The sequence below is a fragment of the Equus caballus genome, chromosome 21 (assembly GCF_041296265.1).
Source record: "Equus caballus isolate H_3958 breed thoroughbred chromosome 21, TB-T2T, whole genome shotgun sequence".
Taxonomy (NCBI): domain Eukaryota; kingdom Metazoa; phylum Chordata; class Mammalia; order Perissodactyla; family Equidae; genus Equus; species Equus caballus.
Genome location: NC_091704.1, coordinates 35,983,081 through 35,999,272, shown reverse-complemented (window position 1 = coordinate 35,999,272; position 16,192 = coordinate 35,983,081). Strand labels below are relative to the sequence as shown.

General features: G+C 36.1%; 1 long non-coding RNA gene across 1 annotated transcript in view; it reads left to right on the top strand.

The window, feature by feature from the left end:
* Window positions 1-16,192, top strand: part of LOC138919956 (uncharacterized) — a 69,696-nt gene that overhangs the window by 48,487 nt on the left and 5,017 nt on the right. The window contains exon 4 of the long non-coding RNA XR_011430553.1: window positions 12,561-12,726. This is a non-coding gene — a long non-coding RNA (uncharacterized lncRNA). The remainder of the gene's footprint in view (window positions 1-12,560; window positions 12,727-16,192) is intronic.

The following is a 16,192-nucleotide window of genomic DNA, read 5'->3' as shown; positions in this document are numbered from 1 at the left end:
AGGATGATGTTTTGCAGCTAGGCAAGATTAGTACCATGATCATAAATACCCAGAGTGACGTCTCAAGGCATGCTAAGTTCCCAGATTGCCTCCTGAGTCATCCTAAAGGTTCTAATGTTAACTTCCATTCCATCCTTACCGAGGAAGTAAAACACAGACACTTAAGAAGTTGTAACAAAGAGTCTGTAGAAGTCTTTTTCTTCCTTGTCCCAGGGCTGTGCATTTGCTAACCCTGTTATTAGACCATGTTGGCTTTTTGAAGAATAGATCTATACTCAGTTTGCAACTACATGACATACTGTCAAAACAATAGTATTTCTATCACTCTAGTTGTCCATAAGTCTTATAATTACTATTTAGGTCTACAAAATATATAATTTGGGAGATTTTCCTGTCATCTGAAATCCCTACCACCCATCACCTCAGGAGTGCCATCCTCCTCAGCCGGGCTCTCCCCTCGCATTGTCTGCAAATGTTTGCTGCTTGATTTACTTTCTTGCTGTGGGAAGGTTCTTAGGCTACAAAGGCTGTGACAGGAAGAAAAGAGTTCTCCAGACAAGTACCAATGGGAAGGACACGCCACATCATGTAGACCCTATGACAAACTTCCAAATATATATACGCAGGCTTGGGGTTGCCAACTTTTTATTTTGTCAAAGACAATTTGTTCAAAGCAACTACCTTTTCTAACCATCATTTCATGATATAAAAGATATTGTAACAACAAAATACGGGAAAGACATAATATTAGAATAAAGGACAATCCTTTACATTTAATAAATGTAATTTCTAAACAGCTCACTATATTGACTTTATTTTTCTCAGGAAATGACTAAGTGATCACTTAGTCACAATACACTCACGCTTGTCTGGGAGTCTGTGCTCTCTGACACTCCCTGAGTCTCCCAACCAAATGACCCAGGGATATGTGAATCATTTCAAGTTTATCATGTGTGGGTGACAGTTGAGTTTTCCACACACTGAGGGGGAAAATCATCAAAATGACAGAACTAAAAGTAGCCATCTAAGAACTCAGGATTTATGGGGACGGAATGTCTCTGGAAAAGAAAAATGTAGGTGGTGTTCTGGCCTTCTGTAAGCTTCTCCTCCAGACATCTGATTTGGTTGAATACAACAGCACTAATTCTGTAAACATACAGCCTAAGCGGACAATGATATTTCCTTTTCTTTTTTCCTCACTGACGCTTCATTGCCCCCCTTCATCTCCCTGTTCTTTCCATATGGATAAGAATTCGTTTGTTCCATTCCATAGGAGCATGGAAGAGGAGAGATGGAGAAATGGACAGAGGATAGTGAACTCAGAATGTAGTAATCAAGCAAGGCGTAGGAGAACTCGTGGCTGCTATGGACTTTCTTACCCACTGTTATCAAGCTGTATCCTATTTTTATTCTTCATCAAATCCAGACGGCCTGAAGCATGAATGAGTGAATGAATAAATAAATTAAATAAAATTTACTCTACTATATAAATGCAACATAGTATATAGGGGTAAGTGATTGATCTGGAGGAAAGAGTAGGGTTTTTCATTAGGATAAAGAGACAGAGGGAGATCTGCTTTTCAAAATGGAGAAATTAACGTTGGGGAGGTAGCCAGTTCAGGAAGAAGAGAAAAGAGAACATTATAGGGACAACCAGGTAATAAAAGATCATTGTTTGGGGGGATACTATCACCATTGCCTATATAGGGTAAGAAACAGAGCAAATTTAGGCTCCACGTTTATTCACCTGGCCAACCCATTAAGACACAAATTCTGAATCAGTGGGTCTAGAATACGAACGAAGCTTCTGCTTGTCTGAGGTGCCTGTGCTGGTCCATGAACCGCAGTGTGGAGAGGAAGGTCTTAGAAGACAGTGGGCACTGGGGTCAATGGCCAGAGGACTCAGCTCATTTAACTGGGATGACAATAGATCTCAAATCTATAGGCTCCAGTAGCTTCTCATCCTAATGAAGAGCTCAACAACTCCAGACTTGGCATTGACATCTAACTCTTATAGAAATTTTTGTCCCTTCTTCACTTTTATTATATTGATCTAGGTTTGCTTCTACCACTCTAACTCCTTTATACCTCTTGCCTCCTAAGAGTAGACATTCTACAAAACTGAGTCTTGGGATCCTTCATAAAGAGATCCTGTTTATGACTTTTTATTTAAACCTGCCACACATTTAATTTTCAGACTTATATGTCTAAGTATATATAGAAAGAGAGAGGGAGAACTCAGAGTTATTTAAACAAAAAGTAAGATCTACTATTTTGTGTAAAAGGAGCAATGACATCTTCAGGCAAGGCTTGATCTAGCTCAAACTATATCACCAATAACAAATGTCTTCCTTTGTCTTCCTTCTGCCTCCTGAGGAGCTTTGTTGATGCTCCGACTTACCTAGTTTTCTCTGGAATATCTGGACTCTTCCCTTATGATAGGAAAATGATTATCAAAGTTTCAGATCTCACTTCTTATGAAAGAAAGAGATATTTCCCACTCCGCATAGTGTCTCTTAACATCTCTTCACATCTCACTGACTTTAATTTGCCCAAATCTGTACTAATCATTGTGGATAGGAGGTGGTATAAATTTATCGGCTTCAGAAACTTGGGGGAAGTTAATCCCACCCAAACCTCAAAGCTGAAAACAAGAAAGAGTACTTAGGGCAAGAGAAAGAAGGCATGAGTGTCAGTGAAGAAGTGGACAAATGTCCACTGCATTCAGTTCCCGTTCTCTATCTCTGATCTCACCTTCTCTCCTAACATTGCCCACAACTCCAGGTAAGATATTCTTCCAAAAGCACCTCTCGTCTCAAGTACCTGTCCCTTGCCTTTCACTCTAATAATTTATATTCTACCCATCTTTTGGATCTTACTTTACAGTTGACTTTAATCTTTCTGAATCACATTATTTTTCTCCTTCTTGATATTCCTTTAGTTTACATTATTCCTCCATTATTTTATGCGTGTTTCTTTCCATCCAAGTAGCTTATAAGTGCATGAGAAACTCTGGATATGCTTTACATCTTTTATATCCTCCTTCAATTCCAAATAAATTCTTAAGCACGTAGTCTGCACTCAATAAACAATTGCAGAATAAATCCTATTATAATTATACAGGCAGCATGTTGAGGCAAAAGAGCACTGAAGTGGAACATAGACTTGAGCTTTAGTTCTGGCTCTATCTTTTACCAGTTGGCCAATTTTGCACGAGTTATTTAGTCTATGAGCCTCGTTATTACCATCTCTAAAATAAGCAGGTTTCTATATGCTGTGCCTGTCTAATATTCAATTGTGGAATCAGTTGAAATGAAGTGTTTGCAAAAGTAAAGAACAGTCATAAAGAAATTCAGAGGAGAATCTGGCAACGAATTCTGAAGTTTTTAGGGAACACTTCCAGGAGGAAAGTGTAGCTGAGCTCATAAATGTGAATACCCTTAGAATAAGGAGCTAGAGAAAAGAAAGTGTTCCAGCCAGAGGAAGGGAGAAGGGCCAGAATTCAGGAAAGAACATAGCGTTTTCCCTGAACCACAAGAAAACCAACCTAACCAACCCTCATCCTTTTCTAAGACATTGAAAAAAGAAGCCTTTTGCCGTCACTCTTTTGACACTTGGACCTATGGGATTTTCCAGCATTTTCAGTGAATTGCTAAATCTGGCTCTATGAAATATCAGGACTTTGTTTAGAAAAATAAAAGCAGCCATTGCCAGTCAAACCAATTGTATCACAAAGATCACAGAATCACAGACGGGGAAGGAGTAGTAAGAACTTATCATCCTGTTCCTTTAGTTAAGAGAATATCTCAACTTTCCAAATCAGACAAGAAGCCAACTTTCCAATGGCTATGAAAAACTTTTACAACATGCTTTAGATGTAGATTCTTATTGTGTCACTACATTCAGCATCATATACATATAAAAGCATTTAGTTGGCCCCAAATCCCCAAAAGCCTTAATTTTGGAAGAGACTAATAATTGTCTCTCAGACGTAAGGCTACCAGAAACGCTGCCAGAGAGGAATTCTTTGTGAAAACAGCTGTCCTCCTAAGCCTGCCCCTGATTCCTTCCACTGCTGTAACCTCGCATTGCTAGCCTGTGGTTAACATAAACATGATAGTCCTGAGAGAAATCTAAAATACCCAACAGGATTAGTACCTAACAATAAGGACAAACAGGAAAACAGGTGGAGGTCATTTAGATATGTTTCAAATCCCTGGCCATTTGACTCTAGCAAACAAATGTAAGCAATTATAAAAATAACAACATCTACAGAACACCAGTATACTTTCTCTGGGCTTTGAGCCATCTAATTTTAGGAAGGGAATTCTTAGGAATTATTACTGATGTGTTTAATAATCATGTAATGATAACTTTGCCCAATGAACACCTGAAATCTTTCTTTCTTTAATAGTGCTCAATTCACAACTTCCTTGAACTCAATGACACATTTTTATAAATTTTGACCTTATAAATATGATATAAAGGAAAATAGTATCCTTGTAAATAATAATATAATAGTAAAATATTAGTCATAAACATCATGTGCTTATTTCTTAATTCATGTTCTGTTTATTTATCCTTGTCACCATTCATGTGCCTTATTTCATAAAAGGAGGAGCAAATAGAGCACTATATTTCCTCAATATTTACATTTAAATATGAGACATTTAAAGGTATTTCTCAAAGAAAAGGATTTCTATTGCTAGTAGGAGTGTGGAGAAAGAACACTCCATTCACTGTTAAGCATATAATAGTGCAACTTTTGTGGAAGCCAATTTAATTATATTTTAAATTTTTACCTAGAAATCACAGTGCCAGTATTTTACTCTGTAGATAGATACACAAATTGTATCAAAATATATGTACAAGGATTTCATTTCAGCATTTTTGTCATTGCAAAAATAAATAAACAGCAACAAGAAGACAGCAAATACAAAACACAGCTGTTTCATCTACAGAAGACTGGTTAAATAAGTTTTGGGATACCTACCGAAAAAAACAGCTACCATAGAAAATAAAAATGAACACTGAAGTTAAAGCTCTTCGAAGGACATATTTAGATATCAAATGCAAGGTGCAAAACACCATGTGTCATATGATCTCCCTTTTCCATAAAACGACAACAAAAATATAAAGTAGATACACTTCTGTTTTCCTTTTTCTTCTTTTTAAAAAAACTGGAAGAATTAGGAATAAAATTATTTAACAATTATCTTTGAGAATTAGGGAAAAATTATCTTTGGAATTAGGAAAAATGAAGGAAGGAGATTTTTATCTTTCTAATCCTGTAACTTTTTATGCTGTTTAGCTTTCTGTCCACGCATGTGTATAGATTTTATTATTGTTCTTAATCCCGCTAGTATTATATACAGTGAGATTAGAGGCTATAATTTTTCTCCTTTCCTGGGTTATTATGTGCTTTAAAAATAAATCGCAAGTCATAGGAACACGTTTTATTTTCCACACACAGAGAAAATGGGAAGTCTGGTTTTTAGAGCTTTTATTACAGCAATGAGTATGGGGACTTCCCAGGAGAGAAGATGCTATGCAGCGTATCTCGAGGCTATTTAACTGCAGAACCTTTTTTAAAAAGAATATCTGCAGAGACCAATATTCCGTGCAAGAACTGCTAGAAAACTCTGACTTCACCAACCAATAAAATATCCATTGAATGGATTCCTTGTTGTTGTTAATTATAAAGAAGATGATTAAATGTAATTGACTGAAGTCCCGTGAGTCCTTTAACCTTGAGGCATATTTTAGAACAACTAAATTTATAAGTTTGTAGGTTAGAGCTGGGGTCAGCTTTTTCTGTAAAGGGCCGGGTAGTCCATATTTCAGGCTTTGTGAGCCATATGGTCTCTGTCGCTGCTACTCAGCTCTGCAGATACAGAGAAAAGCAGCCATGGACAGTGTAAACAGTTGGACAGGCCTGTGGCCCAATAACACTTTATCTACAAACACAGATGGTGGTCTGGATGTGGCCCTTGGGTTTTAGATTGCAAATCCCTGGTTAACACTATTTTTTCATGTGCATTATTTAAACTAAGAACCAAATAGTTCTAAAAACTGTGTGGTGTGCTGTATTGGGGATCATGCGCTCTGTAATAGGTTACGCAACTATATTTAGCCAAGGGTGGGTCTCATGGATGGCTAAGGGCTGAGGGCTGTCAGCAAGCAGCATTCCCAGCAGCCAGAAGAGAAATGCCTTCAGTTCTACAAGGGGATTTGGGGACGAACACAGTGTTCACTATGATCCTCTCTTCAACACAGATTCCTGAATCTGATCACTATCAATATATCTATTTACTCAGTACTAGAATACACCAAAACTAGTTTCAAAACTGCCAACCCATCCCACTGGGGATGTGGAGAAGAAAAACTAGTAACTAGAGTTCAATATTGGTTTAGCGATCTTTTTCTCTTAAGGTACGTAGTTAAGATGCTGTGTTCAAAGGTTACTAGTGTTAGCTCTTTTTTTCTCCCTTTCAGTGTGCCTATGGTATTCATTTGAAATACGCTTAGATTGATTTATATATGTTTGCATTTCCCTTTAAGGTCTTTTATTCAATCTCTCTTGATTTTATTCGTGACTTTATTTATTCATTCATTCATTCAATTTGGAATGGGAAACATTAACAGGGTGCAAAAAGTAAATCTCTGGAAGATACATACTCGGAGAACTATCACTGTCTCTGCATCCCCGTCCCCCATTGGCGCACCCTCAGTTCTCCCACCCCAAACCCACACATTTCCTGTAAATAACCAGTCAGTAGTTTCTGGTATTTCTTCCTGTGTTTCTTTTTTGTAACGTTAAACACATAACATGTTTGTTTTCTTATTTCTTCTTGTTTCTTACACATGGGTAGCATACTACGGTTCATCTTTTTCTCTTTACTTCTTTAACTTAAGCATATATCTTGGAAATCCCTCCATTATCAGTTCATAAAAAAGCTGCTCAGTCTTGTATACAACTGACTGGTTCTCGAAAGAGTGCATATCCATGGTTTATTCAACTAATCACCTATGTTAGCATATTTTAGATTGTTCCTAATATTTTGCAATTACAAAGAATGTTGCAATTCATAAATTTAAGTATATAAGTTTTTGTATTTTTGGAACTGTATCTTCAGAGTTAGTTCCTAGAAGTAGGATTGCTAGGTGCTTTATATTAATAGGTTTTTAAAATATTGAACCCATCTTGAATTCCTAGAATAAATTCCATTTGTGTATAATGTATTACTTTATTAATGTGTTATTAGATTCTATTCACTAATATTTTACTTAGTGTTTTTGCCATAATATTCATAAGGGACTTTGCTGTGTAATTTTCTTTTATTGTATTACCCTTATCAGATTTAGGTAACATTGTTATACCTCCATTCAAAAAAAGGATTAAGAAATTTCCCTTTATTTTCTATGCTTTGGGACAATTCAGTAGCCAAAAGACCACCTTGTTTCTGAAAGTTTTGTAGAATTTTCCTGTGAAAATATCTAACATTAGTGCTTTCTTTTTAGAGTATTTCCTAGATAACTTTCTCCATGTCTTCTATAGAACTTCCTACATCTTCCAGAGACAATATCCACTTAATCTAGGTTTTCATATTTATTTGTAGGAAATGTCAGCAGTTTCATATGTTTTAAATTTATTTCCTTTAATGTTTATTTCATCCCTTGTCATGGATTATGTGAATATTGGTGTTTTCTTCCATTTTTCTAATTAAATCTGTTAGTGGTTTCTTTTAATTTTTTTCAAAAAACAGGATTTTGAATTATTAATTACATATAACAATGTCAATTTCTTACCTCATTTAACTTCCATTTTTATACTTATTATTTCCGTGTGTGTGCTGCTTTATTTGGTGTTCTTTCTCTAGGTTTCTGAGTTGGGAGTTATATTAATTTTCCTTCTTTCCTTTTCACTAACACAGGTGTTTAAGGTTACACATTTTCCACTCTGCTTTGCTTTAAATACGTTTCATAGATTTTGAGACATAGTGATTTTTTAACACTTTATTTTGAGATAGTTGTAGATTCACATGCACTTTTAAGAAATAATGCAGAGATCCAGTATGTCCTTCATTCAGCTTCCCCCAGGGGTAACAATTTGTATAGCTATCAACCTTATTCTGATTTCACCAGTTTTTCATGTATTTATTTATGCACATGTATTTAATTCTGTGCAATTTTATCACATATATAGATTTGTGTGACTACCACCACAATCAAGATACAGAACAGTTCCATTACAAAGATCCCTCATGCTGTCCTTTTAGAGCCACAACAAACTAGTTTTCGCCCTGCTCCCTTACCCCTGGCAACAGATAAATCTGTTCCCCATCTCCATAATTTTATCACTTCAAAAATGCTCTATAAATGGAATCATACAGTACGTAGTCTTTTGCGATTGGCTTTTTTTACTCAGCCTTGTCCCTTGAGATCCATCCAGGTTGTGTGTGTATCAACAGCTCATTCATTTTTATTGCAAAGTAGTATTCCATGGCATGGAGATACCACCCTTTGTTTAACCATTTGCCTTTTGAAGGACGTCTAGATTGTTTCCAGTTTTTAGCTATTATGAATTAAGCTCCTCATGAAATTCACGTACAGGATTTTGTATGGACTTCAGTTTTCATTTCCCTTAGCTACAGTCCAAGAGTTCAATTACCGGATTTTGCAGTCATTACAGACCGTCTTGGTGATGCAGCGGTTGAGATTCAGTGCTCTCCCCACTGCAGCCTTGGGTTCATTTCCCAGTCAGGGAACCTCACCACCTGTCTGTCAGTTGTCATACTGTGGTAGCTGCGTGTTGCTGTGATGCTGAAAGCTATGCCACTGGTAGTTCCAATACCAGCAAGGTCACTTATGGTGGACAAGTTTCAGTAGAGTTTGCAGACTGACAGACTATGAAGAGGACGCGGGCACCCACTTTCAAAAAAATTGGCCATGAAAACCCTATGAATTTCAGTGGAGCATTTTCTGATAGAGTGCCGAAAGGTGGGAGGATGGCACAAAAAGACTGGGCAGGGTTTCACTCTGCTGTACGCAGGGTCGCTAGGAGTCAGCATCCACTGACTGGAACTAACAACAACATTCAGTCATTATGAGTTTAGTTATAGAAAAACTGTCATACTCTTGTCCAGAGTGATTGTACCATTTTACATTCCCTCCAGCCATATACGAGTGGTCCAGTTTCTCTAGATCTTGTTAGTATTTGGTGCTATAATTTTTTTTTTATTTTAGCTGTACTGATACATGTCTAGGGCTATCTCAGTGTGTTTTAATTTGCATTTCCTAACGGCAAATGATGTTGAACATCTTCCACATACTTATCTGCCATCTGTACATCTTCTTCAGTGAAATTTCAGTTCATGTCTTTTGCCAACTTTCTAATAGGATTTTTTCTTTTTTTAGAGTTGGGTTTGGGAGTTTTATTTTATGTATTCTAAATACAAGTCCTTTTTCAGATATGTGGTTGGCAAATATTTTCTCCTAGTCTGTAGCTTGTCATTTTATCCTTTCCACAGGATAGAGCCAAGGTTTTTAAAGTAAACTTCTTTTATAGAGTAAAGATTTATAACTTTGATGAGGTCCATTTTATCAATTTTTACTTCAACGGATCTTGCTTTCAGTATCAAGTCAAAGAACACCCAGCCCTAGGACTTGAAGATTTTCTCCTATGTTTTTCCTAAAATTGTATAGTGTTACATTTTACAATTAAGTTCGTGATCTACTTTGGTTAATTTCTGTGTAAACTGTGTGATTTAGATTGAGCTTTATTTTTCTCCTGTGGATGCTCCATTGCTCCAGCACCACATGATGAAAAGCCTATCCTTTCTCCATTGAATTGCTTTCACATCTTTGTAAATTCTTAAAAACATATGTCTATTCCTCTACCAGTACCACACAGTCTTCGTTACTTCATTCTTCCCACTTTATTCTTTGTTGTTCTTTTTTTTAACTCTCTTGGCTATTCTAGGTCCAGTGCCTTTCCATATAAATTTTAAAATATGCTTATCTGTGTCTACAAAAAACTTTGCTGGGATTTTTCTTTTAGTAGGAATTGCATTACACCTATAGATCAATTTGGGGAGAATTGATTTTTACTATATTAAGACTCCAATCAATGAACATAGTATGCCTCTTCACTATTTAGGTCTTTTTGACTTCTTTCAGCAGTATTTTATAATTTTAACCATACATCTATGGTTCCCTTTTTTTAGATTTGTATATAAAATTTCATTTTCTTTTGAGCAGTTGTAAATGATGTTGTATTTTTTATTCCAATTTTGTTCTTAGTATGTGAATTAATTTTTATCTGTTAGCCTCGTATCCTGTAACCTGAGTTTACTTGTTCTAGGAATTCCTTTTTTGTAGATCTTTACAATATTTTACGTAAACAATAATATAATCTACAAATAGGGATGATTTTAGTTTTTCCTTTCTACTGTAAACATTTATATTATTTTTCTTACTGTATTGCACTGGCTGTTGTATTTTTTATGATTATTTAAATTTTTTTTCATTTTAGTTTGTATTTCCTCTTTCACAAAGATCTAAATCATATCCTTTTATTCTGAACTTTCTATGCTTTGACATGTTAGGGTCTTGCTGACTCTGGAGAGACTGGCACTCCCAAGGCTAGCTAATTCCTAGAGAAAGCAAACAAACCACCTGCAGCGTGCCTTTCATATGCAAACCACCCAGTCCGGAGCCCACACTCCCAACCACCTCCTGTATCAAGTTCTCAAACTCTGGGCCACTATTTGCCACCTATGCTTCCTCCTACACAGGAAAGCACCCTTGTGCTTTTTTTCCCTTTTTTTTCTTGTTGATTATGGAGTAGTTTATATTCTTCAGAAGTCAGAGTATATGATATGAACATTCAGTTGGTTTCTTTTAACTCACAATTAACCACCTCTCTAAAGTGTCTTCACTGGATTCTTCTTGTATAAAAAGTACATAGCTTTCCTCATTCCAGCTTGTGCACTTGACAAAGAGTGATCGCTAGAGTTAGTAATAGAACAGCAGACAGCAGAAGGGTGAAGACTGAGGACCAAGCAACAGTGGCTGAATAAATTCCACTAAAAGTAGAAACTGCAGTGACTCCACCAAGTGCTTCTAAGAAAGCAATGCAAGCAAACCAGTGTGCTTCCCTGCGTGGCCCCCCATAGTGAAGCACGACCCTCCCTCTTGGGATCTGTGAGTGTAACAGATTATCTTTTCAATGGCAATTGTCTCCTCATCTGTTGGCCTGGCCATAAATAAATAAAAATAAAGCATATTTTAAAATAATCAAAGAGTTATTTAATAGAAGGTTTTGTTCCTGATAGAATATCTTGTAAGTAAATCTAGTTTTATTGCATTGTTATAAAATGTTATCAGTGTGTTCTTTTTTATCAGAGTTTAGAGATCAGTCTCTAACTGTAAGGTCTCCCTTATTGATTTTGTTCTACAGATCTTCTATATACTTACTTATTATTTGTTCTTTTAATCTTAAAGAAGTGTATAAAAGTTTCTTATTTTTAAAAGCATGTTTCGATCACTGTCTTCTTACATTGCCTATAAATCAGTGTCTGATTTATAAAGTTAGTTATTTGGTGCACAGATATTTATAACTATTATATTTTCTTTCCCTTTTTTTGAGGAAGATCAGCCCTGAGCTAACATCTGTTGCCAATCCTCCTCTTTTTGCTGAGGAAGACTGGCCCTGAGCTAACATCCATGCCCATCTTCCTCTACTTTATATGTGGGATGCCTGCCATAGCATGGCTTGACAAGCAGTGTATAGGTCCACACCAGGGATCTGAACCGGCAAGAACCCCGGGCCACGGAAGCGAAACATGCGTACTTAACCGCTGTGTAACCAGCCCGGCCCCTCTAACTATTATATTTTCATTTTGAATTGTGGCTTTGAGATGAAATGTGCCATTCTTCACCATGCTTAATACATGTTGACTTAAATTCTACTTGTCTGACATCATAATTGCAACGTATGCTTTCTTATTGTTTTCATTTGCCTGCTATACCTTTGTCCATCCCTTTGCTCTTAACCTTTCTGAATCCCTTTGTTTGGCTGTGCTCCTGTATGCTTCACACAGTTGAGTCTTGCTTTCTGAGTTACACTGAGAATCATTTTCTTTCAACACATGAGTTAAGCCCACCCACAATTATTGAAAAGACCAATATGTTTGGTCTCTATCCAAATACTTATGTTACAATTACTACGTCTGTTACATTTGTTTTCTTTATGTGATGTGCTTTCTTTACTTGTTTATTTTAAAAAATAAATAGATTTGTATTTTGTATTTTTGTCCTAATGGTTATCTTTTTACTTTTTCAAGGGCCTCTTGGTTCTAGTTTTCTTATATAATATTTTACTATCTAGTTAGTCAGTTTGCAGTGGTATCCTTTGACTATACTTATTGTCTATATTGCAATTAATGAGTTTATTCTGCCTACCTCTCTTCCACTCTCTTTACCCATTTTTATCTGTACCTGTTATTTCTACCATGAAAAAATATATTTGTATATTATTCTTTAACCCACCTCACCAGGTTTGTTTTAGTCATAGATCATCAGTTAAAAACATTAAGTGCTCACCATCAGTTCTTTTGCCGAAGTTTCCTTGGTTGGATAAAGCTCATCCTCTCTTAGATTGCTCAAGAATACCTAGTGTCTTGAACGTTTTAAGTTTTTCATCTACAGCCTTAACATTTGAAGGTAAGAGAGCCTTTCTTCATATGTTCCTCCCTTGAATATCCTGAAAAAGATGCTCATTGTTTTCTTCCTTTATAACTGCATTTGAGAAGACTGCTGACAGTCTAATTGTCATGAAACTTATTTATTCTCTGGTTTTTTAGGCCTGAAGACCCTGATTAAATTTTTCCTTATATTTAAAGTTTAATGGTTTTACTAAAATATGTCTATGGCTTGATTATTCTGCGTCATTTTTCACAGGTAACCGAGATGCCCTGTAGATCTACGTCTATTTTATTTCTGGGAAGTGTTCTTACCCAATAAATATAAATATTAGTGTTATTCCAGTGTGTTTTCTTCTTCAGTAACTTCAGTTCTATTTATGTGGATCTTCTTTGCTTGTCAATCTCACCCATTGCCTCTCTGACCAATTTTACTCCTTTCTTTATCTCAATTTTCATTCTCTTTGATGTTTTCCTGCTTTTATTTCTCAAGCATCCTGTGATCCTGTAATTTAGTGTTCATTTATTATATGATTTTCTCTTGATTCTTCTATTTCTTTCCTGAGGTCAATCAACTACCCTTTTATTTTTTGTGGTTTCTGTACATTTCTGTCCATTTTTTTAATTTCTAATTCAAAGTTATTGGCATTTTTTTTGTAACACCAAATGTTTGAGAATATTTATTTTATTTCAGAATATTGAATAGTTTCCTTCTACTGTGAGTGTGGTGTGTATGTGTGTGTGTGTGTGTCTGTGTGTGTGTGTGTTGGAAGCTTTCATTAGCTAAAATAGTTTTATTTTCATTTTTGGTTGTCTTCATATGCCAGATTTGTGGAGATCAAAATTTCTTTTGCTTTGCATTTCATGAGCAAGGTTACTGGTTTAGGGTAGGTTAGAATATGCTTAGTTGAGCGGTGACTCCTTTCCCTCTTCGTTAGTGTAGGAAAATGCAGTGTTTCTAATTGATGCTTCTTGTGGGACAGTTTTTGTTTGCATTCTGTGATTTTCTTTCTTTTGGCTCTCAAAATTTCTCCCTACTTGCTCCTTTTTCTTTTCACTGTGCTATTTCTAGAGTCCACTCTGTCTTTCTTTTTACCCTGTTTTTCCCAAAAGCAATCACTTTCCAAGACCACATACTTTGAAGTCCCTTATCTGTAACCAGTGCTCTGATATACAAGGGCTCTCCTTTGATGTTTCAGCACTTAATACAGACTTTCTTTGTCCTGGTAGTGATTTTCCTTCAGTAGCAGGCCCTCCATTTCCTTCTCCTATCTTCCAGACAGTTTTGCAAGATGTCTATCCTCTGCAAAGGTTTGGTGAGAACTCAAGAAATAGCTTCACTAAGAAGTGGTGTTTGTTTTTCTACTTACAGATAAGTTGAAATTGTAGTGTTATCTGTTTTCTACTTATACTGAAGGCTTGATTTGTGTGATTTTCTTTGTTGTTCTTGTTAAATTTTATAGTTATGAAGAACATGTTGGGAGATTTTAATTTAGGTGGCCACCATTACTTTGGCCATCTGGAGTCAATGTATGTAATTTAAGAAACCTCAAGGTTTTTCACAATATGGCTCCAATCGACTTTAAAGATTCATCAACCAACACTTAACTTCCAGCCTCTCACTTCCAGCCTCAATTTTAATAATTGGTGGCACAATTTTTAGCATTTCTTGATTTTCCCTCATATTTCTCATCTCTACACCTCTGCTTGTGCTCTCTGAAAATCCCCCCATTAATTATTCCCTAGTTGAAAATACTATTTTTCCATTGAGTTTCTACCTTTCCCTTTAGTTGTAATTAAGTACTTGTTCTATGATTATATGGAATGAAATCAAATCAGGAGTCTTTTCCCACTTGAGATTGGTGACACTTAGTGGGATAACCAGAAGCAACATACAAGCAAGATAATATTTTTCTCTCTTTCAGAAGATAATTACCATGGAAGGAATAAATTCAACTAAATCAATCATCTATGAGTCATTAAAGTTGAACTCCCCCCTTAGCATTTGGGTAACGTATGGTGACCTTTTCCTTATAAACATTTTGGATATCAAGCTTTAATTCCTGCAATATTTCTTATTTGTCCAAAAAGATATTTTAAAGATATAGGAAGTTTTAAAGTATTAAAGGTATGAATTTTTTTCACAGCATGAGTATCTTCTATTCTTGATTAACTGCTACATGAGACATAATCAAGAGCTTGGATGCCAATTCTAAATTTTAAAACGAAGCCATGCTTTTATAAAAAGAAGACTTTGATGTTTTCTAATTGATAACTGTGGGAGTTGACCTCTACCATCGTTTGCACGCATAAACAAGGGTGTTCTTTGGGTTCTATCCAAACACCTACAGTAGAATAAGAACGAAGTAAACCTTTGAGAAATTTAATTCACCCACAATCCATGAAGACTCTTAAGAACTGAACTAACTACTACATTTCAGTTCCTGACCATTCTTAGACTGTGGGGATTGGTCTGGTAAGGTTAAACTAAATGTACCGGGCCCTCATAGGTCAATTTGGTAGTATAGATTTGTTGCTGACTTGGTACATTTTGTTTATTAAAGAACTTCCTGAAATAATTCTAAGTTCCAAAGCATACTAAAAAGTGGTGTAAAAGTGTTAGGACATTACTCTTCCTAGTCTGTGTAATGGCAGGCGCTGCAACATCCACCACACTGCCCCTTAGGAGACTGGCTTTTGGTGTCCTCCTCTTTATGTGCCCCTGGTTTTCTAAGTGGTGCTTTCCCAAAAATGAATGATTTCACTGAGGGAGCGGAAGAAATATTTATAATTGGTGGAATTTTCCTAATACTCCTCAAATCAGACCACTGCACAGACAGCTGGCCTTGATATCAAGATACCAAACACATCAGATCATTATGGAAATCAAATTTAATGCTCTTTAGCTGATGAAAAACTCATGACCTGTTTCCTGGCTTCTTTTTATTCTTGCGTTTTTCTCTCCCTCTACCTTACCCTCAAGCATGCACAACAGAAACTGCCTTTTCATAGCCAAGGTGGAAGATACATCTGCTCAGAAACAAAGCATTACTTTTTCTTTTCTTAGTGAAAAAATTCATGCATTATTAAAACAAACATTTGGTAGGGATAGGTGATATGAAAAATCACAGGAAGTCAGTCAAAACTGTAAGTAACTTTACCAGATTATTTTCTTGCTGCTTCAACTGTGGTCTTTCATAACGATGACTTCCACTTTTTCTTTCTTTCTTTCTCTAGCTCTCTCTTTCTCTCTCTTTCTTTCCCCCACTTCCTTCCTCCCTTCCTTCCTTTCTTCCTTCCTTTCTTCCTTTCTTCTCTTCCTCCCTCCCTCCCTCCTCCCTTCCTCCTTTCTTCCTTTCTTTCTTTGAACTTTAGTCTTGCTTCTCACTGGGAAGAGATTTGTACTAAATGGAAATTATATTTCAAAGTCTAATCCACCTGGATTGGCAAGAGAATGACGGCAACATGCAACATGTTTTGTCCTGAAA